We start from the raw sequence: 21,944 nt of genomic DNA, 5'->3' as shown, positions 1-21,944 counted from the left end.
TTCCTTCTGCCTAGCTTCACTCACTAGGACTTTCACCTAGCTTCACTCACTAGGATTTTCCTTTTGCCTAGCTTCACTCACCAGGATTTTCTCTCAGCCTGGCTTCACTCACCAGGACTTTCACCTAGCTTCACTCACTAGGATTTTCCTTTGCCTAACCTCCAAGTTAGGACTTCCCAGTCAAGCATCTGGTCAACCTTGACCTACTTGACTCTTCTTCAACCAATCTGATCAGACCTTGATTAGAGGGGAATTGCACCAAACAATCTCCCCAACTGAACAACTGTACCTGCACTTGTCCATATCATCGAAGTCTTGTATTGTCAAACATTAAAACCCAAACCAAGACTCAAGCTTGGTCAACCAGGTCAACCTTGACCTGAGAGATATTGCACCAACAATCTCCCCCTTTTTGATGTTTGACAATACCACATTTAAGTTAGGCTAAATCCTATAGCCTCAACTTCCTTCATGCCACTAGGTAATGAAGGCGTAAGTTAAACCCTACATTCTCCCACTAAGAAGGCAACCTCCCTCTTAGATAATGAAGGCTTAACTTAAACCCTACATTTCTCCCCCTATTGGTACACATCAACAAATTCACTTGTTGAAAACTCTCCCCTTTGAGACTCTCCCCCTGAAGAGTTGCTCATCGTTGTTCACAACTTCACTCGTTGTGATCAACACGATAATGAAGGTCTCATACCCTTCATTATCAACCCTACATTCTCCCCCAATGTAGACAAATGTCCAACCTTGAGCATTTACAACTTAAACAATGAAGATATCCACTCTCCATTGTAATCCAATGCTCAACCTTGAGCATGTTCTTAAAAGAAGGTTAACCACCTTCCAAGGTTCGTGAAAAATAGTTTTCATGTCTTCAAAGAGTACCTCTCCCTAAAGACATGGTCGTACCTTTTTTCATTGCACCAACAATGACTTGGAATCCCTAAACTTTTAGGAAACCCAAAGTTAGAAGTTTTGAGGTTCAAAAGTTCAAAATTTGAATCAACCCTCAACCTAAACTTCAATTTAGTCTTCCTTAATCAATCCATCCTTGTTTTCAATATGAAAACGCCCTTTTTATGTATACAAATGTATTTTGTTGGATTAGGAAAGGTTACCTAGGCTAAAATAGGTTTAAAATACTGAAAATAAGCTTTCCCAGCCAAAATCAGCATCTTTGATCGATTGGAGTTGGGTTCCAATCGATTGAACCAGCTTGAATCGATCCACTGATCGATTCAGGTAGTGTGGATCGATCGGTGGATCGATTGAGTGAGCTTCTGCTCGCGTGATTTGCCTTCTCAATCGATCGCCCGATCGATTGAGGCATTCTGATCGATCGGGTGATCGATTGGAGTTATGATAATTGCTGAAATTCCATTTCAATCAACTTCAGAAACCCCTAGAAAATTCTACAAAAATCCAAAAATTATGAAAATTGTTGTAGACATTATTTAGGGTATACTTTATCATGGAAAAATAGTTTTCTAAGAAAATATATCATATTTTCAAAGATTGACACAAACTTGAAAACTTGCAAAAGCTTTAGCGTTTTCGTTCAAGTTTGTGCTCAACTATTCAATGATGATTACTATCAAAAGATAGTCTTTATCAAGATTTTCCAAAAGAATTTTAAAACATTTTGAAAATCAATATCCCACCATGTTCCTTGGGCTTAATGCACATGATTTGTACATTAACTTTTCCAATGATGAGAAAACACATAACTATGTGTTTTGATGAACTTAAAACTCAAGAAAATGCACTAAATCAGCATGTTGAGTTTTGTTCATCATCCTAATATCTCACTTATATCTATTTTGCACAAAATACATACAAGTCATCTTATAGGTCTTTGTGAGATGTAAAACTTGGTTTTGCCTTAATCTAAGGATCATGCATATCTATCTAGGCATTTTGTGGATATTTAACATCCACATAGGATGTCACTTGTTGAAACCAGCTATTGATAAATGTCATTTTTCCTTAATTTTAAGGAAATAAACATAATGCATGATAATGTTATGGCATACATCAAAAAGAAATAATTTTCAAAAGAAAATTTTCTATAGCTACATGATGTATGTATGTCATGGCATGGTATTTTTTTTTGTATTTTTATAATAAGGCATGAGTGCAAAAACAAAACATGATGTCATGGCATATAATGGGCAAACAATCATGGCAAGGTTTAGCATAAATAAAATACCTAGATTACCTATCTAAGTATCCTTAATCTTAGCTAATCCTAAAACTTAAACCTTAGATTGCCCAATTTCCTCAAGCAAATGCCAAAACCCAACTTGGCATTTCTAATTCTCTTGATTAAGTTATGACAATTGAAATTAAGCATATTCCTCAAGTGTTGGCATATTTCATTTTTCCACAAGAGTAGCACTTTAAATTAAGGCTTAGATTTGCCTTAAATTACTAAGAAAATACCAAACTCCCAACTTGGTATTTCTTATGTTCTCCTAAATTGTGTCAATTAAGATTAAAATCAATATCTCCGGAATTAGGCACATATTACTCTTCCAAAGAGTAAATGATAAATCTATTTCATTTTCAAAGGTTAATAATAACCTTAAAAATACTCCTTGAGTGTCAATTTCTTCAAAGTTGGGTTAACTACCCTTCTTCTTAGAGTTGACACTGTCTAACCCATCTATGGGATAGAGAAAATGCTCCTAGGAACCCAACACCTATTGGTGCTCCTTGGATGCTCTAGGTATTCACTAGGGATTACTTCCCTAAATACCTTCCTAGTGACTTTGTTTGGCTTCTTAGAAGCCTTGGTCACTTTTTCTAGGTCAACTCTAGGGATTGCTTCCCTTGTGACCTTCTTTGTGACTTTCTTAGACTTCTTAGAAGTCTTTGTCACATTTGTTGTTCCAAAGATACTTCTAGAGATAACTTCCCTTGTATCCTTTACTTGACCTCTAGACTTAGGGTTGGTTCCATAGTTATATGGAACCCTATGGTAAGAGATTTCATCTTTCTTAGCCTTAGGTTTGTATCCCAAACCTCTATGGCTCTTGGATGACCTTTGTTGTCCTAACCCTAGATTTTGCTCATTTTACTCTATTAGGATATTTTCCATCCTTTTTAGGGTCTTTTCCATTTTATCAAGTCTTGACCTCAAGACTTGATTTTCTTCCCATCAATTCCTAGATTTAGGTTTTTCTATTTAATCCTTGAGCGTTTTTATTTCTAGGCTTATAGTTATTGACCTTAGTGTTCTTGCCTAGATTTTTATCTACATTCCTAGCCCTAGGTGTAGTGGTTTTAGCATGTAGAGCCATATGATTTTCATTAATGTTATCATGCTCTCTATTCTTATGGTAAATAGCATTAAAATGATAAAGACTTCACTTATCATGCTTTTTACCATTGTTCAAGGGAGTAGGCTCAATAAAAGTTACCTTTCTTTTTACCTTGGAGGCTCCCCCTTGAATTGAGCTTCCTCCTTGAGCCTTGACCACCTTCTTCCCCTTAGGGTATTGACTTCGGTAATGCCCTTTTTGTTGGCACAAGAAGCACACAATGTGCTCCTTGCTCTTCTTTGTTGTGGGGATGGTCTCCTTGGGCTTCTCCTTGCCCTTGGGTGCCACTTGGTCCTTCTTCTTGGTCAATTTAGGGCATTTACTTTTGTAATGCCCTTTTTCCCTACACTCAAAGCAAATGATATGATTTTTGTTATTTTCTATTGAAATTGTTATACCTTTGCTTGTAGGGGTGACATCTTCTCCTTTTGATTCGAAGGTAGAGGCTTCCTCTTGATCCGATAGTGGTGCTCCTCCATTAGATTTGACTTGACTTGTGGAGGTGGAAGCTACTTCATCCTCTTCTTCTCTTGACCCGGATGTGGAAGCTTCTTCTTGCTCCGGGGTCAATAATTTACATTCCCCCTCAATCCTAGAGGTGGAGGCTTCATCATCTTGTACATGGAACAAGGAGTATGCTCCCTCCTTGTTCCCTTCATTGCATTCCCTCGAAGATGAAGCTTCTTCTTGGACTTCTTCTTTGGAAGTTGAGTATCTCTCAACTTCGGAGTCCTCTTCTTGGTCTTGCTCCAATGGGTCACCCTCGTTGGATTCCTCTTGATTCGGTACAGTGGAGGGGATCTCATGAATTGATGCCAATTTGCTCCAAAGCTCCTTGGCATCCTTGAACTCTCCAATTTTTCCAAGAATGTGGCTAGGCAATAGATTGACCAAAAGCTTGGTTACTTTATCATTGGCCTCACATCTTTGGATTTGTTCTTGGCTCCATTTGCTTTTCCTGAGGACTTTTCCCTTGGAATTTGTTGGAGCCTCGAAACCTTCCATGAAAGTAAACCATTGCTCTATCTCCACCATTAAGAAGTTTTTGATCCTTGATTTCCAAAGATCGAAGCTTGTAGATGTGTACGGTGGAGCCACCCTTGTGTCAAATCAAGTCCATCTTGGAATTGTATCTTGAAGTTGAGCTTCTTGAATTCTTTGACTTTGATAATTTTGCTCCAACTTCTTCACCCTCTAGCTCTTCTTGTTATGTTTGCCTTAGGCGATGATTCGGTGAATAGCGACCTCGCTCTGATACCACTTGTTGGGACCGATTATGTAGCTAGAGGGGTGAATAGCTCGTCGCGTGCTCGTGGTTGGCGTTGCTTGTTTCTTGAAAGATGTGCGGCGAAATACAAGAAACAAATACAACAATGCTAACAAGTAGATTTACTTGGTATCCACCTCCAAAGGAGGTGACTAATCCAAGGAACCACACACTCACACACACCTCCATTAATAAACACTCCTTTTCGATAACTACCGAAGGCGGAGAAGCCCTACAAGTTCACACTACAAGAAGAAAGGGAAAGGATACACAAATACAAGCAAAAGCTTACAATGAGTATAGAATACCCTAACCCTAGCTTTCTTCCTCGGCTGTAGATCCGCCTCTTGACTTGGAAAACCTCCAAGAACCTTCAAGAACTGACGATCTGAACCTTGTGGAGGAGATCTGGGAGCACAGTGAAGATTTGAGATGAATCGGTGAAGTTCTGCGTTGTCTCTGCCGAAGGAATCGAGCGCCTGCAGCTAAATACAACGCCAATGGTCCGATCCCAATCAATTGGATTGCTCCCAATCGATCGGGGAGGCTTTGGATCGATCCACTGATCGATCCAGAGCGCCTCTGTGCTATGGGAATTTGCCTGGATCGATCGGATGATCGATCCAGGGCTTGTCGTGACAAATCGCAGCTTCCCAATCGATCCATTGATCGATTGGGACCTCTGGATCGATCAACTGATCGATCCAGCAGGCTTCTGTGCGTTCGCGACTGCCTCCCAATCGATCCACTGATCGATTGGGATGAAGGCTTCTCGCAGGGACTCCCCAATCGATCGGCCGATCGATTGGGATCCAGCTGCTGGTTTTTGCCAAAAACCAAGTCCCAAGCCCCCAAACCAACATCCGGTCAATCCATGACCTGTTGGTTCATCATGCCTAGCATCCGGTCACCCTTGACCGACTAGGACTCCCTCACCAAGTGTCTGGTCAATCCCTTTGACCCACTTGGACTTTTCCTCATCGTGCCAAGTATCCGGTCACTCCCTTGACCTACTTGGACTTTTCCTCATTGTGCCAAGTATTCGGTCACTCCCTTGACCTACTTGGACTTTTCCCTTCTTGCCAAGTATCTGATAAATCCCTTTGACCTACTTGGACTTTCACCAAATGTCTGGTCAACCTTGACTCATCTGTATTTCCCCATGCCTGGCTTCACTCACCAAGACTTCCCTTCTTCCTAGTTTCACTCACTAGGAATTCTCTTCTACCTGGCTTCACTCACCTGGTCTTTCACCTAGCTTCACTCACTAGGATTTTCACCTAGCTTCACTCACTAGGATTTTCCTTCTGCCTAGCTTCACTCACTAGGACTTTCACCTAGCTTCACTCACTAGGATTTTCCTTTTGCCTAGCTTCACTCACTAGGTCTTTCACCTGGCTTCACTCACCAAGATTTTCTCTCTGCCTGGCTCCACTCACTAGGACTTTCACCTAGCTTCACTCACTAGGATTTTCCTTTGCCTAACCTCCAAGTTTGGACTTCCTAGTCAAGTATCTGGTTAACCTTGACCTACTTGACTCTTCTTCAACCAACCTGATCAGACCCTGATCAGAGGGGAATTGCACCAAATAATCTCCCCAACTAAACAACTGCACCTGCACTTGTCCATATCATCGAAGTCTTGTATTGTCAAACATTGAAATCAAAACCAAGACTCAAGCTTGGTCAACCAGGTCAACCTTGACCTGAGGGATATTGCACCAACAATCTCCCCCTTTTTGATGTTTGACAATACCTCATTCAAGTTAGGCTAAGTCTCATAGCCTCAACTTCCTTCATGCCACTAGGTAATGAAAGCGTAAGTTAAACCCTACATTCTCCCACTAAGAAGGCAACCTCCCTCTTAGATAATGAAGGCCTAACTTAAACCCTATATTCTCCCCCTATTGGCACGCATCAACAAATTCACTTGTTGAAAACTCTCCCCTTTGAGACTCTCCCCCTGAAGAGTTGCTCATCATTGTTCACAACTTCACTCGTTGTGATCAACATGATAATGAAGGTCTCATAACCCTTCATTATCTCTAACCCTACATTCTCCCCCAATGTAGTCAAATGCCCAACCTTGAGCATTTACAACTTAAACAATGAAGATATCCACTCTCCATTGTAATCCAATGCTCAACCTTGAGCATGTTCTTAAAAGAAGGTTAACCACCTTCCAAGGTTCATGAAAAATAGTTTTCATGTCTTCAAAGAGTACCTCCTCCTAATGACATAGTCGTGCCTTCTGTCATTGCACCAACAATGACTTGGAATCCCTAAACTTTTAGGAAACCCAAAGTTAGAAGTTTTGAGATTCAAAAGTTCAAAATTTGAATCAACCCTCAACCTAAACTTCAATTTAGTCTTCCTTAACCAATACATCCTTGTTTTCAACATGAAAACACCCTTTTTATGTATACAAATGTATTTTGAGGGATTAGGAAAGGTTACCTAGACTAAAATAGGTTCAAAATGCTGAAAATAAGCTTTCCCAGCCAAAATCAGCATCTTTGATCGATTGGAGTTGGGTTCCAATCGATTGAACTAGCTTGAATCGATCCGCTAATCGATTCAGGTAGTGTGGATCGATCGGTGGATCGATCGAGTGAGCTTCTTCTCGCGGGATTTGCCTTCTCAATCGATCTCCCGATCGATTGAGGCATTCCGATCGATCGGGTGATCGATTGGAGTTCTGATAATTGCTGAAATACCATTTCAATCAACTTCAGAAACCCCTAGAAAATTCTACAAAAATCCAAAAATTGTGAAAATTTTTGTAGACATTATTTAGGGTATACTTTATCATGGAAAAATAGATTTCTAAGAAAATACATCATCTTTTCAAAGATTGATACAAACTTGAAAACTTGCAAAAGCTTTAGCGTTTTCGTTCAAGTTTGTGCTCAACTATTCAATGATGATTACTATCAAAAGATAGTTTTCATCAAGGGTTTCCAAAAGAATTTTAAAACATTTTCAAAATCAATATCCCACCATGTTCCTTGGGCTTAATGCACATGACTTGTACATTAGCTTTCCCAATGATGAGAAAACACATAATTATGTGTTTTGATGAACTTAAAACTCAAGGAAATGCACTAAATCAGCATGTTGAGTTTTGTTCATCATCCTAACATTTCACTTGTATCTATTTTGCACAAAACAAATACAAGTCATCTTATAGGTCTTTGTGAGATGTAAAACTTGGTTTTGCCCTAATCTAGGGATCATGTTATCTATCTAGGCATTTTGTGGATATTTAACATCCACCTAAGATGTCACTTATTGAAACCAGCTGTTGATAAATGTCATTTGTCCTTAATTTTAAGGAAATAAACATAATGCATGATAATGTTATGACATACATCAAAAAGAAATAATTTTCAAAAGAAAATTTTCTATAGCTACATGATGTATGTATGTCATGACATAGTATTTTTTTTTGTATTTTTATAATAAGGCATGAGTGCAAAAACAAAACATGATGTCATGGCATATAATGGGCAAACAATCATGGCAAGGTTTAGCATAAATAAAATACCTAGATTACCTATCTAAGTATCCTTAATCTTAGCTAATCCTAAAACTTAAACCTTAGATTGCCCAATTTCCTCAAGCAAATGCCAAAACCCAACTTGGCATTTCTAATTCTCTTGATTAAGTTATGACAATTGAAATTAAGCATATTCCTCAAGTGTTGGCATATTTCATTTTTCCACAAGAGTAGCACTTTAAATTAAGGCTTAGATTTGCCTTAAATTACTAAGAAAATACCAAACTCCCAACTTGGTATTTCTTATGTTCTCCTAAATTGTGTCAATTAAGATTAAAATCAATATCTCCGGAATTAGGCACATATTACTCTTCCAAAGAGTAAATGATAAATCTATTTCATTTTCAAAGGTTAATAATAACCTTAAAAATACTCCTTGAGTGTCAATTTCTTCAAAGTTGGGTTAACTACCCTTCTTCTTAGAGTTGACACTGTCTAACCCATCTATGGGATAGAGAAAATGCTCCTAGGAACCCAACACCTATTGGTGCTCCTTGGATGCTCTAGGTATTCACTAGGGATTACTTCCCTAAATACCTTCCTAGTGACTTTGTTTGGCTTCTTAGAAGCCTTGGTCACTTTTTCTAGGTCAACTCTAGGGATTGCTTCCCTTGTGACCTTCTTTGTGACTTTCTTAGACTTCTTAGAAGTCTTTGTCACATTTGTTGTTCCAAAGATACTTCTAGAGATAACTTCCCTTGTATCCTTGACTTGACCTCTAGACTTAGGGTTGGTTCCATAGTTATATGGAACCCTATGGTAAGAGATTTCATCTTTCTTAGCCTTAGGTTTGTATCCCAAACCTCTATGGCTCTTGGATGACCTTTGTTGTCCTAACCCTAGATTTTGCTCATTTTACTCTATTAGGATATTTTCCATCCTTTTTAGGGTCTTTTCCATTTTATCAAGTCTTGACCTCAAGACTTGATTTTCTTCCCATCAATTCCTAGATTTAGGTTTTTCTATTTAATCCTTGAGCGTTTTTATTTCTAGGCTTATAGTTATTGACCTTAGTGTTCTTGCCTAGATTTTTATCTACATTCCTAGCCCTAGGTGTAGTGGTTTTAGCATGTAGAGCCATATGATTTTCATTAATGTTATCATGCTCTCTATTCTTATGGTAAATAGCATTAAAATGATAAAGACTTCACTTATCATGCTTTTTACCATTGTTCAAGGGAGTAGGCTCAATAAAAGTTACCTTTCTTTTTACCTTGGAGGCTCCCCCTTGAATTGAGCTTCCTCCTTGAGCCTTGACCACCTTCTTCCCCTTAGGGTATTGACTTCGGTAATGCCCTTTTTGTTGGCACAAGAAGCACACAATGTGCTCCTTGCTCTTATTTGTTGTGGGGATGGTCTCCTTGGGCTTCTCCTTGCCCTTGGGTGCCACTTGGCCCTTTTTCTTGGCCAATTTAGGGCATTTACTTTTGTAATGCCCTTTTTCCCTACACTCAAAACAAATGATATGATTTTTGTTATTTCTACTGAAATTGTTATACCTTTGCTTGTAGGGGTGACATCTTCTCCTTTTGATTCGAAGGTAGAGGCTTCCTCTTGATTCGATAGTGGTGCTCCTCCATTAGATTTGACTTGACTTATGGAGGTGGAAGCTACTTCATCCTCTTCTTCTCTTGACCCGGATGTGGAAGCTTCTTCTTTCTCCGGGGTCAATAGTCTACACTCCCCCTCAATCCTAGAGGTGGAGGCTTCATCATCTTGTACATGGAACAAGGAGTATGCTCCCTCCTTGTTTCCTTCATTGCATTCCCTTGAAGATGAAACTTCTTCTTGGACTTCTTCTTCGGAAGTTGAGCATCTCTCAACTTCGGAGTCCTCTTCTTGGTCTTGCTCCAATGGGTCGCCCTCTTTGGATTCCTCTTGATTCGGTACAGTGGAGGGGATCTCATGAATTGATGCCAATTTGGATTCCTCTTTAGATGTGTACGGTGGAGCCACCCTTGTGTCAAAACCAAGTCCATCTTGGAATTGCATCTTGAAGTTGAGCTTCTTGAATTCTTTGACTTTGATAATTTTGCTCCAACTTCTTCACCCTCTAGCTCTTCTTGTTATGTTTGCCCCTTCCGGCGATGATTCCGGTGAAGAGCGATCTCGCTCTGATACCACTTATTGGGACCGATATATAGCTAGAGGGGGGTGAATAGTTCGTCGCTTGCTCGTGGTTGGCATTGCTTGTTTCTTCAAAGATGTGCAGCGGAAATATACATGAAACAAATACAACAACGCTAACAAGTAGATTTACTTGGTATCCACCTCCAAAGGAGGTGACTAATCAAAGGATCCACACACTCACGCACACCTCCACTAATAAACACTCCTTTTCGGTAACTACCGAAAGCGGAGAAGCCCTACAAGTTCACACTACAAGAAGAAAGAGAAAGGATACACAAATACAAGCAAAAACTTATAATGAGTATAGAAAACCCTAACCCTAGCTTTCTTCCTCTGCTGTAGATCGGTCTCTTGACTTGGAAAACCTCCAAGAACCTTCAAGAACTGGCGATCTGAACCTTGTGGAGGAGCTCTGGGAGCACAGTAAAGATCTGAGATGAATCGGTGAAGTTTTGCATTGTCTCTGCCAAATAAATCGAGCGCCTGCAGCTAAATACGATGCCAACGGTCGGATCCCGATCGATTGGATTGCTCCCAATTGATCGGGGAGGCTTTAGATCGATCCACTGATCGATCCAGAGAGCCTCTATGCTCTGGGAATTTGCCTAGATCGATCGGCTGATCGATCCAGGTCTTATCGCGACAGATCGCAGCTTCCCAATCGATCCACTGATCGATTGGGACCTCTGGATCGATCCACTGATTGATCCAGCAGGCTTTTGTGCGCTCACGACTGCCTCCCAATCGATCCACTGATCGATTGGGACGAAGGCTTCTCGCAGGGACTCCCCAATCGATCGGTCGATCGATTGGAATCCAGCCAATCGTTCGGCTGATCGATCCAACTGCTGGTTTTTGCCAAAAACCAAGTCCCAAGCCCCCAAACTAACATCCGGTCAATCCATGACCTGTTGGTTCGTCATGCCTAGCATCCGGTCACCCTTGACCTGCTAGGACTCCCTCACCAAGTGTCCAATAAATCCCTTTGACCCACTTGGACTTTTCCTCATCGTGCCAAGTATCGGGTCACTCCCTTGACCTACTTGGACTTTTCCTCATCGTGCCAAGTATCCGGTCACTCCCTTGACCTACTTGGACTTTTCCCTTCTTGCCAAGTATCCGATCAATCCCTTTGACCTACTTGGACTTTCACCAAATGTCTGGTCAACCTTGACCCATCTAGATTTCCCCGTGCCTGACTTCACTCACCAAGACTTCCCTTCTGCCTAGTTTCACTCACTAGGACTTCTCTTCTACCTGGCTTCACTCACCTGGTCTTTCACCTAGCTTCACTCACAAGGATTTTCTTCTAGCTTCACTCACTAGGATTTTCCTTCTGCCTAGCTTCACTCACTAGGACTTTCACCTAGCTTCACTCACTAGGATTTTCCTTTTGCCTAGCTTCACTCACTAGGTCTTTCACCTGGCTTCACTCACCAAGATTTTCTCTCTGCCTGGCTTCACTCACCAGGACTTTCACCTAGCTTCACTCACTAGGATTTTTCTTTGCCTAACCTCTAAGTTAGGACTTCCAGTCAAGTATCTGGTCAACCTTGACCTACTTGACTCTTCTTCAACCAACCTGATCGGACCACGATCGGAGGGAATGCACCAAACAATCTCCCCAAGAACAACTGCACCTGCACTTGTCCATATCATCGAAGTCTTGTATTGTCAAACATTGAAACTCAAACCAAGACTCAAGCTTGGTCAACCAAGTCAACCTTGACCTGAGGGATATTGCACCAACACTAACAAGTTGACTAAGTGTGCAGGATGTTTACTCAACCGGGAAAGACCTAGTTGGAGGCTAGACAGGAGAAATCTTAGTAGATCGTGGAACTCAGGTGCAAGTCCAAGAAGGTCGAGGGGACCCGAAGCTTGGCAATGTGATCGAGAGGTCTGGAGGACTGAAGATCAAGAGAAAAGTCCTGGGGAGCCGATCAAGGCTGAGTGAAAAGTCCAAACTAGATCTGGAGGATCAAAGTTTGGCAGGTAGGTTGAGGTAAACAAACTGGAGGAGCGATAGTGAGGTCGGGTTCTCGAAGAGAACAACCTTAGGTCGCTGATCCAACTGAAGAAACCGAAAAGGTTTCCAAGTTGAGATCAAGACAGTCCTACTGTCTTTATATTACTCATGCATTTTATTACTATGCTACTCTCTGTTTTGCAGGTTATTTTGGCCAACACTGTTTTGTAGGTCAGACATGATCGGTCGACCGAACCAGGTCAACTCAAAGCAGTAATAAGCTCAGAATAGATCAAACCAGAGTCTGGTCAAAGCATGATCGGTCGACCGAACAGTAGGTCGGTCGATCGAACAGTAGATCGGTCGACCAAACCTTAATGACTCAACACTGCCAGTTCATCAGCACCGTTCATCAGCAAAGGAAAAAGAAGCTGATCGGTTGACCGAACCCGGAGATCAGTTGATCGATCCAATCAGCATTAATGGTGAAATAAATAAAGATCTCGGTAGATTTCAACGAACAAGGAAAAAGCTTGTTCGGTTGACCGAAAAATTGGTTCAGTCGACCGAACCATTAAAAGATAGTTAATGCAGAAGATCGAGCCTATGTCAGACTCCAGTCAGGAAGGAAGGGAGCGGGTTCAGTTAATCGAACAGTGGGATTGGTCGACCGAACCTTCAGTACACCTATAAAATGAGGCTCGAAGTCTGAGGCAGAACAATACATTCTGATCCATTAAAGTTCCCCTCTGCAAGCTGCTCGTGCTACGAATTTTCATCTGTCTTGCAAAGCTACTCCGTTCGACCGAGCTTTGACTTTAAATTTCTATTGTCTGTATATTTCATTTTTACTGCACTTAATTTTATAAGATAGTAGAGTGTTACTATCTTACATCTTTGTACCTGTACGATCCACTTCTTTCCGAAGGTTTCGGAAAGAAGTGTTATAGTGGTTTGCCCATCGATGCGGTCAAGGACCGCGAGCCTTCGAGAAGGAGTCGAGCTAGGCTCCGAACGAAGTAAACACTTTTGTCTCTCTCCTTATTTTCCGCTGCTTAATTCTGATTTTAAAAGATAAAAAGGAGTTTTAAAAAGAAGCGATATTCACCCCCCTCTATCGCTCTCAATCGATCTATCACTGTCTACACCTGGTACACCCCAATAGAATGGTGTGGCAGAACGAAGGTATAGGACTCTTATGGAAATGGTTAGATCGATGATGAGTTATTTAGAATTACTAAATTCATTTTGGGGGTATGCTCTAGAAACGGTAATAAATATAGTACCTTCTAAAGCCAGAACCCTCTACTCCCATAGAATTATAGAATGGGCATAAGCCTAGTCTGAAGCATATTCAGATTTGGGGTAGTCCAGCACATGTGCTGAAGGGAGACACTGATATGTTGGACAGGAGTTCACTTGTTTGTGGGTTATCCTAGAGAAACGAAAGGAGTTTTATAGTCCTAAAAATCAGAAGGTCATTGTTAGCTCCAATGTTCGATTTTAGAAGAGGACTATGTAATGAACCACAAAGCCCATGAGAAAAAATGTTCTTAAGAAAATTAGAGAAGACACGTCTAAACTAGTACCAACTGTACAAGATGAGATAACACAAGAAACTACAACATGTGTCACAAATGTTGCACAATTACAAGCAGTGCCACGTAGTAATGGGAGGGTTATTTTGCAACCTAGTAGATTAATATTTTTGGGAGAGTCTTGGACTTGATCCCTGGTGAACATGAACCTGATTCCTGCACATATGATGAAACACTCCAAGATAAAGAAGCAGCATCTTGGCAAAGTGCAATGAACTCTGAAATAGAATCTATGTATTCTAATAAGGTCTAGGATCTTGTAGAACCACCAAATGGTGTAAAAGTCATTAGGTGTAAATAAGTCTACAAAAGAAAAAGGGGCGGACAGGAAGGTGGAAACTTTCAAAGCAAGGCTTATTGCAAAAGGATATACTCAGAAAGAGGGATCGATTATGAGGAAACCTTTTCGCCAGTAGCTATGCTTAAGTCTATCCGGATTCTTTTATCTATTGCTGCTCATATGGATTATGAGGTTTGGCAAATGGATGTCAAGACAACTTTCCTTAATGGAAGTCTTGAAGAAAACATCCATATGAAGCAACCAGAGGGGTTTATTGAAAAAGGCAAAGAGCATCTTGTGTGTAAGCTCAATCGGTCTATTTATGGACTGAAGTAAGCTTCAAGATCTTGGAATATCCGGTTTAATAAAGTAATCCAGTCTTATGGATTTATTCAGTGGTCGGATGAGTCTTGTGTATACAAGAAGTGTGACGGAAACGTGGCGGTATTTCTTGTACTATACGTAGATGACATTTTGATAGTCGGCAACAATATCAAAATGCTGTCAGAAGTAAGGATATAGTTGTCCAAGCAATTCGATATGAAGGACTTGGGAGAATGCGGACATATTCTTGGGATCAAAGTAATAAGGGATCGCAATAAAAGAATATTATGCTTATCTCAAGCTTCATATATAGATACTATCCTAGCTCGTTTTAGCATGCAAAAATCCAAGAAAGGTTTTCTACCTTTTCGGCATGGAGTATCTTTATCTAAAAAGATGTCTCCAAAGACATCAAAAGAGATGAAGGCAGTTCCTTATGCTTCAACTGTAGGAAGCCTAATGTATGCTATGCACGAGACCGGATATCTGTTTTGTCATGGCATGGCTAGCAGATATCAAAGTAATCCTGGACCGGGACACTGGACTGCCGTAAAGCATATATTAAAGTACCTGAGAGAGACTAGAGATTATATGCTGGTTTACCAGGCATATGACTTGCTCCCTATGGGTTACACGGATTCGGAATTCCAATCAGATAGGAACAATAGTAAGTCAACATCATGGTTTTATGTTTACTTTAGGAAGTGGAGCCATAACAATGGAGAAATGTTAAGCAGAAATACGGTTCAGACTCCGCCATGGAGCAAAGTAAATGGCAGTCTGTGAGGCAACCATAGAAGCTGAATGGCTCAGTAACTTCATGATATACTTAGATGTGATTCCTGGTTTGCCCAAAATTATTTGGAGCAGTAGCAAACTCGAAGGAACCACGAGCCCATAAGGCAAGTAAACACATAGAGCGCAAGTACCACCCAATACGAGACATCGTATAACAAGGAGAAGTTGTTGTCGCCTATATTGCATCAGGAGATAACCTAAATCTTTTCACTAAGACCCTTAAGGCAAGAGCTTTTGATGGGCATGTTGAGGGGATGTGAATCAGATGTATGGCAGCATATATGACAGCATAGTCTTTTAGTATAAGTGGGATATTGTTAGGATGTATACTAAAAGCCTAGCTTTTGTATAAACATTTATTTTGAAATAAAAATCACATTGGTCAAATGCCTACATTTATGCTAAGTGTAGTTGTCCATTTAATTTATATTGTAAATAACATTGTGTGAGGAGACACACAGAAGATCATGTTATCAGTTCCTTATAAATTATAAATAGAAGCTCACAACCAAGATGGAATGGGACAAACCATTGGAATGGTTGTAGTGTAATTTAGTATTAGTTTATCTTGACTATAAAATTACACTAGTATATTATGAGGGTATTGAGTAGAACCATTTGAGATAGTTTCTTTTTATACTGACTACATAAAAGAAGAAAACCTCTGTTATTATGGAAGTGTCTACTCTTAATCATGATATAATAACAAGCACGTATATTTAATATTTATTTCTTTAATTTATCAAAGGGTGTGATTTAGCTCGGTAAATCAATAGGTCCGATAAGTTGAGAAATGATATTATTTATATGATGTGTTGTTGATTATAGAATGAAACTGTGTCCTTGTAATCTAGGTTGATGATGTTCCCTTGAGGAGCTCATAAGGATTGTCATGTAAACCCTGCAGGTGGACTTAGTCATTAGAGCTAGATATTAATTAAGTGAGTTGTTAGTAACTCATTTAATTAGTAGGTATTCAATATCTTAAACACAGGGAGACTAACACACTCATGATAAGAAGCAGCCCATATTGTAATATGGGATTGGTGCGGTAGTGCAATAATAACTCTTTAGTGGAATGAGATATTATTAATGAACTTGAGTTGGGTGTTCGGGCGAACACGGGAAGCTCAAGCTCATCGGGAGACCAAAATCAATTCCTCCTCTAGGTCCCTATTGTAGCCTCTTATATAAAGTCTTATATCCACCCAAAAGCCTAGCTTCTTAAGGCCCAAGCTAGGGTCGGCCAAGCCTTGCTTGGAGACCAAGCAAGGGGCCGCCAAGCTAAGCATGGAGCCCAAGCTAGGGTCGGCCAAGCCTTGCTTGGTGCCCAAGCAAGGGGCCGACCACACAAGAAGAGAAGGAAGTTTTATTTTTTAGTAAAATCTTTCCTTTTATAGAGATCCATAAAAAGGATTTAAATGGATGATTTTAATATAAAACTTTCCTTTTTAGATTGGTCACAAAAGGAAATAAAAGGAGTTTTATTTTGTTAAAAACTTTCCTTTTACGATGGTTTTAAAAGAGAGTTTTGAATTTTAAAATCTTTCCTTTTATAGCTTTCTACAAACGAATAAAAGAGAGATTTGAAACCTTTCCTTATTTGTAGTTATTTATAATGTGAAAGAAAGATTTAATTTTGTTATAGAACTTTCCTTTTTGTAACCATGTTTTATTTTAAATCTTTTATTTTATAGATATCCATAAAAGGATTTAAAAGAGAGATTTTAATTTATAAAATATTCCTTTTATAACTATCCACAAAAGGGATTTTAAAAGAGATTTTAATTTTGTTTAAAATCTTTCCTTGCTTGGAGAACAAGCTTGTGGCTGGCCATGTCATGGGAGAAAAGTAAGTTTTTATTTTTTGTTATAAAACTTTCCTTTTTTGACAAGACCAAGGAATATAAAAGAGAAGGAGGGGGTGCCTCACCTAAGAACACATCTTTTATTTCTCTCTATTCTTCCTTGGTGGCCGACCCTTGTTCTTTCTCTTCTCTCCTTTTGTTTTCTCTCTTGAAGGCCGGTGACATCAATTATAGGAGATCTCTTGGTGGTCGGTTGCTTGAAGGAGAAGAAGAAGAGAAGGAAGCTCTCTTGTCTAGCATCCCTTGGAGGTTATTTGGTGGCCGGATCTTGGAAGCCTTGGAAGAAGCTTGAGTGGATTTCATCTTGGAAGATCATCGCCCACACGATGTCCAAGAGAAGGAGAGTAATACAATAGAAGATCAAGAGGTCTATAAACTATAAAACGTATAACTAATTATTAGTGTCTGCATCATAACTAGTTCATCTTTTGTATAGATTTTGAAAAACCAAACACAAGAGGTTATCGGTTTTAAGTTATCATTTTTTTTATTGATTTTATTTTTCGATTTCATATTTCAATAATGTGTTTCTATTGAGGTCTCTATAGTTAAACGTAGTTTACTATAAGAAGTTAAATATTCAATTTCTTTGAAAGACTTTATCTAGGAAGTGGTGGATGATCCTATACCCAAGAAGGTCTAGTGCCTCGTCATGTTTAACCTGGAAGTCGATCTTTGAAATAGATATTTGGTAACTTCTGTAATATGGTTTCACTTAGGAAGATCACATCGATTGAACTTTGAGTAAGAATGTTAAGTTTTGTTCCCAATCCAAGTTTAACTTCTAAAGGAAAATTTGGATTAATAATGTTAAGCATCGTTTGTAATCCAAATTTAACTTTAGTAGAGCACATGGGTAGCTAGGATAGTTCTATGCTTGTATTAATTTTTGTACAGGGGAACTAGGACGGTATTCCGAGTAGCAACCAACATCTAAGCCCAAAGTGGATAATATCATGTCATTGTGAAGGTATCTAAATTCTTTTCGATCCTACAGCTTTTTCTAAGGATCTCAAATATCACAGCAAAGGGAAACATATAGCTATAAAATATAACTTTGTAAGGGATATTATGGCTAAAAGAAAAGTAATTCTTGAATATGTCCTACATATGTTGTGTTTGCATATCCTTTTACTAAGCTAATGAATAGAGAGTCATTTAAAGAACCTGTAAAGTCTTTGGAACTTTGTAGAATGTAACAACATTATAATTACAATCAAATGTTGTGATTTGATTGTATAATTTACCATAATTTATTCAATGCATATGATTTCGTTACATTCATATAACAATCTCGATGAGCATGTTTGCAGGTTGATATTGGTCCACTCACATGAACAATCATATTTGTTTGTTGAGTAAAAATATAGATAAGACCGTTGTTTATGGGACAGCTTATGTAGCTGTGAACAGAGATAAATCCATAAGTTAAGGTCGCCTTAATAATTATGTCAAGTTGAGATTATTTATATGTTAATAATGATCGATGTAAATGAACCCACCATTTACTGAACCTGTTGAAAGCAAGATTGGAATTCATATGTTGAATTCAGGGTTAGACATTAGGTATGTCTAGATCAAAATCTGTACGATGTTAAATTTGAGGAAAACATGCACTCTTTTTAGTAAAGAGAATAACATCGTACCATGTAATTCATACCACATGTGTTATTGAAACAATAAAGGTAGTAGGAGAATGGATCCATGTTTTTCTACTATGTGAGACCTTTGGGATTATAAATTAATCTCAGTTTTGCCCTTAGTGACTATTTAATTGTTTATTTGATATTTTAATCAGTACCTGCTACTTTAGCATGCATTATATGACTATGAATGATTCGGTCTACTTTCCCATTATATAAGACGCCCAAGTCTTTCATCAAGAGAGAGAAGAAAAAAGAGAGGAAGAAGAACATCCGAGGATGCTAGATTTGGTTCATGGTATTGCGGAGAATTTTCCGATTCTATAATCATTCTTCTGATAGCAAATTTTACCGTTGTTGATTTACAAATTTACGGGAGATTACTGTAAATATTTACAATTTTTTCATTTTAATTTCATGCATTTAAAATGCCATAATAATTTTGATATGTCATCATCCAATCATAAACACCTGGTGCACATCTAAAATCTTTTTCGATTTGAATTTTTTTTTAAGTTAATATTATAATTCATCTTCTAAATTATAAAGATAAAGTTAAAAACAATCATTAAAAATATTTTAAAAAAATAGTCTGTAGCGTCACATACCTTTCAACACTGCTCGGATAGGATCGAATCACCCCTCAAAAAAACATTTGGATCAAGAATTAAAAACACATTTGGAACACTGCTCGGATATCCACTATCCATGCATCGCTGCATCCTCTCGTGTCTCCTGCCACCTGCCATCCTCAGTAAATCTGGTATCAATCTTCGACGCCAAATTAGTTTGGGGATCCAACATGTGTTCGGCTCCTCCTCCGACATGACTCGATTCAACAGCCACTTAGTCCGCCAAAGTTGAATTTGCTTGTTGCTTGTGTTGGGTTCAGAGCGCAGCGGAAGACATATAATAAATCATAGATCTTTTCGTAGTACATATAGTTTTATACAAAAGTAACATAAAAACATACCTCGAGTCCTCGATAGGTGTGAATGATATCACAAATAGATAGACAAATAAGAGCCCCACGTGTAACTCCTGTAACGATATCCACGCGCACAAGATCACGAACTTGATACGATCCATTAGGTGCTAGCCTCTTGGATCGACAAAATCTTGGAAGCACTACTGATCTCTTCCAGTGGAAGATCCACGAAGAAGTTGACGAGGGAGAAATTGAGAGAAGGAATCCCCCACTTGAATCTTTCCGAGGATGACTACGTATAGCCTCTAAGGAATACGAAGAGTTAAGTCCTCATTAAATTCATCATTTATGATCTTCATTAATTAGGAAGATGAAGAGTTATAGCCTCCATAAATTCTTCATTTATAACCTTCATTATGATGACTATTCAAATTCTTCATTAATTATTATTATGATAATTTTTCAAATTCTTTATTAATCATTATGATTATGACTATTCGAATTTTCTTTTCTTTGTATCAAATAAATACATATTTGATCTTGATCTCGACTAGCTTTCGATACCATTGTTCATGTCTACGTGCTATGCGTGCGCCCCTCTAGGTTTTATGCACGAAGCCAGTGTAAATCCATACACAGACTAAGGTAACCGTCTAGCAACAGTTTTTAGCCACCCAACACGATAAAATTAATATAAGTCATAAATTGTAAACCATCATAAACCGATTATTGTGTAATTCAATCTCCTCATCTAAGCATACATCCCAATTAATTCGATACATTATGCATCATTACCAAATTAATTATTTTACTTGATTTTCAATATATAATAGACTCCTCTTGAATGATAAATCATTCCTCCCATGACCATGGATTTCGAGTCACTAATATCTCTATCAAGTGGCCAAGATATTAACTCCTAATCCAAGAGAGCGATGAATCCTCTATTGACTCAACACTATTCTCTCTATGTTTTGTCATACACTCAACTACCGTATTAATCATAATCCGATTAAAGATTGCTTCTAATGACGTCAAAGCACATAACTTCATGCATAGAATAAATGAAGGTCTCAAGTCAAAAGATCAGTTACACTCGTTCATAAGAGAAATAACCAATGATGCTTAATATGTGGTCTCCTCTTGAGTGGGTCGTGCCCAATGTATCTCTAAACTCAAGGCACCTCCAAGTATAATTTGAATATTCATTCCTCGATCTATCTCTACTAATCATACTCAGCGTTGATCTAGATATCCATATCTCCTCTAGATATCTGTCAGATCAAGGACTATTTTCATATTAATATACTAATTAATCTATCGGACTTTATCATTAATTATATACATACAGAAAAATAAATAATTAATGATAAATACTTACCTTTATTAAATAATTGTCTACAAAATACATAAGAAGTGTCTTGATACATAAGTACACATCTAACAACTTGATGATTTTATGGGACTCCGACAACCTATCCAGGGGAGTTTTCAAATTTGAAATCCACGTTTTAATTTCAATCCACGTTGCATTTGAAATCCACGGTGAATTTGAATTCACGTTGAATTTGGAGTCCACTTTGAATTTGAAATCCATATTGGAATTTGAAACCACGTTTGACTTTGAATTTGAATTTGAAATGCACGTTGCAATTGAAACCTGCCACACCCACGTTGAATTTGAAGCCTTCCGCTGGACATTTGAAATTTGAATTTTGAAATCCCTCCAACTTGGCTCCCTCTCCCAAGTGCCCCCAAGGATGAACTTCTCCTTGTCTTCTCTAGCACCTCTTTCAGCTCTGCCGGCTGCCGGAAACTGAAACTTTTCTGGTTAACTCCATAAAGCACCAGCTGTGAAAGATGGAGCAGCGCAAACACATGTTCTCCACCGCATATGAGCTATCTGCCATCCACCCTCCTGCCGCTCTCCCACCCCGTGCTTGGCCTCCTCGCCGGTGCACTTCGTGGTCAACACCGGCGAAGAACCCTTTGAGATTTCTGTAGTCATCTCCTATTAGAACTTGCTCCTAGTGTCTTTGTCAATCCATCTTAAAATTAATACGAAGAAAGTTAATCACGAACGGTTATTAATTTTTGGAATAATGACTAATTCATAAGTAAATTATTTATCTCAATTTTATCAAGATTCGAATTCTAAAGTTCATAATGGTAACACTTCATGCGCTAGCTATTAGACTGTTCCATGAAAACTGATGATCTCTGAAAAGGGGTTGATGATATTTTGTTA

The sequence above is a fragment of the Zingiber officinale genome, chromosome 7A (genome assembly GCF_018446385.1).
Source record: "Zingiber officinale cultivar Zhangliang chromosome 7A, Zo_v1.1, whole genome shotgun sequence".
Lineage (NCBI taxonomy): Eukaryota > Viridiplantae > Streptophyta > Magnoliopsida > Zingiberales > Zingiberaceae > Zingiber > Zingiber officinale.
The sequence above is the reverse complement of the archived record's forward strand: the minus strand, read 5'-3'. Positions refer to the sequence as shown.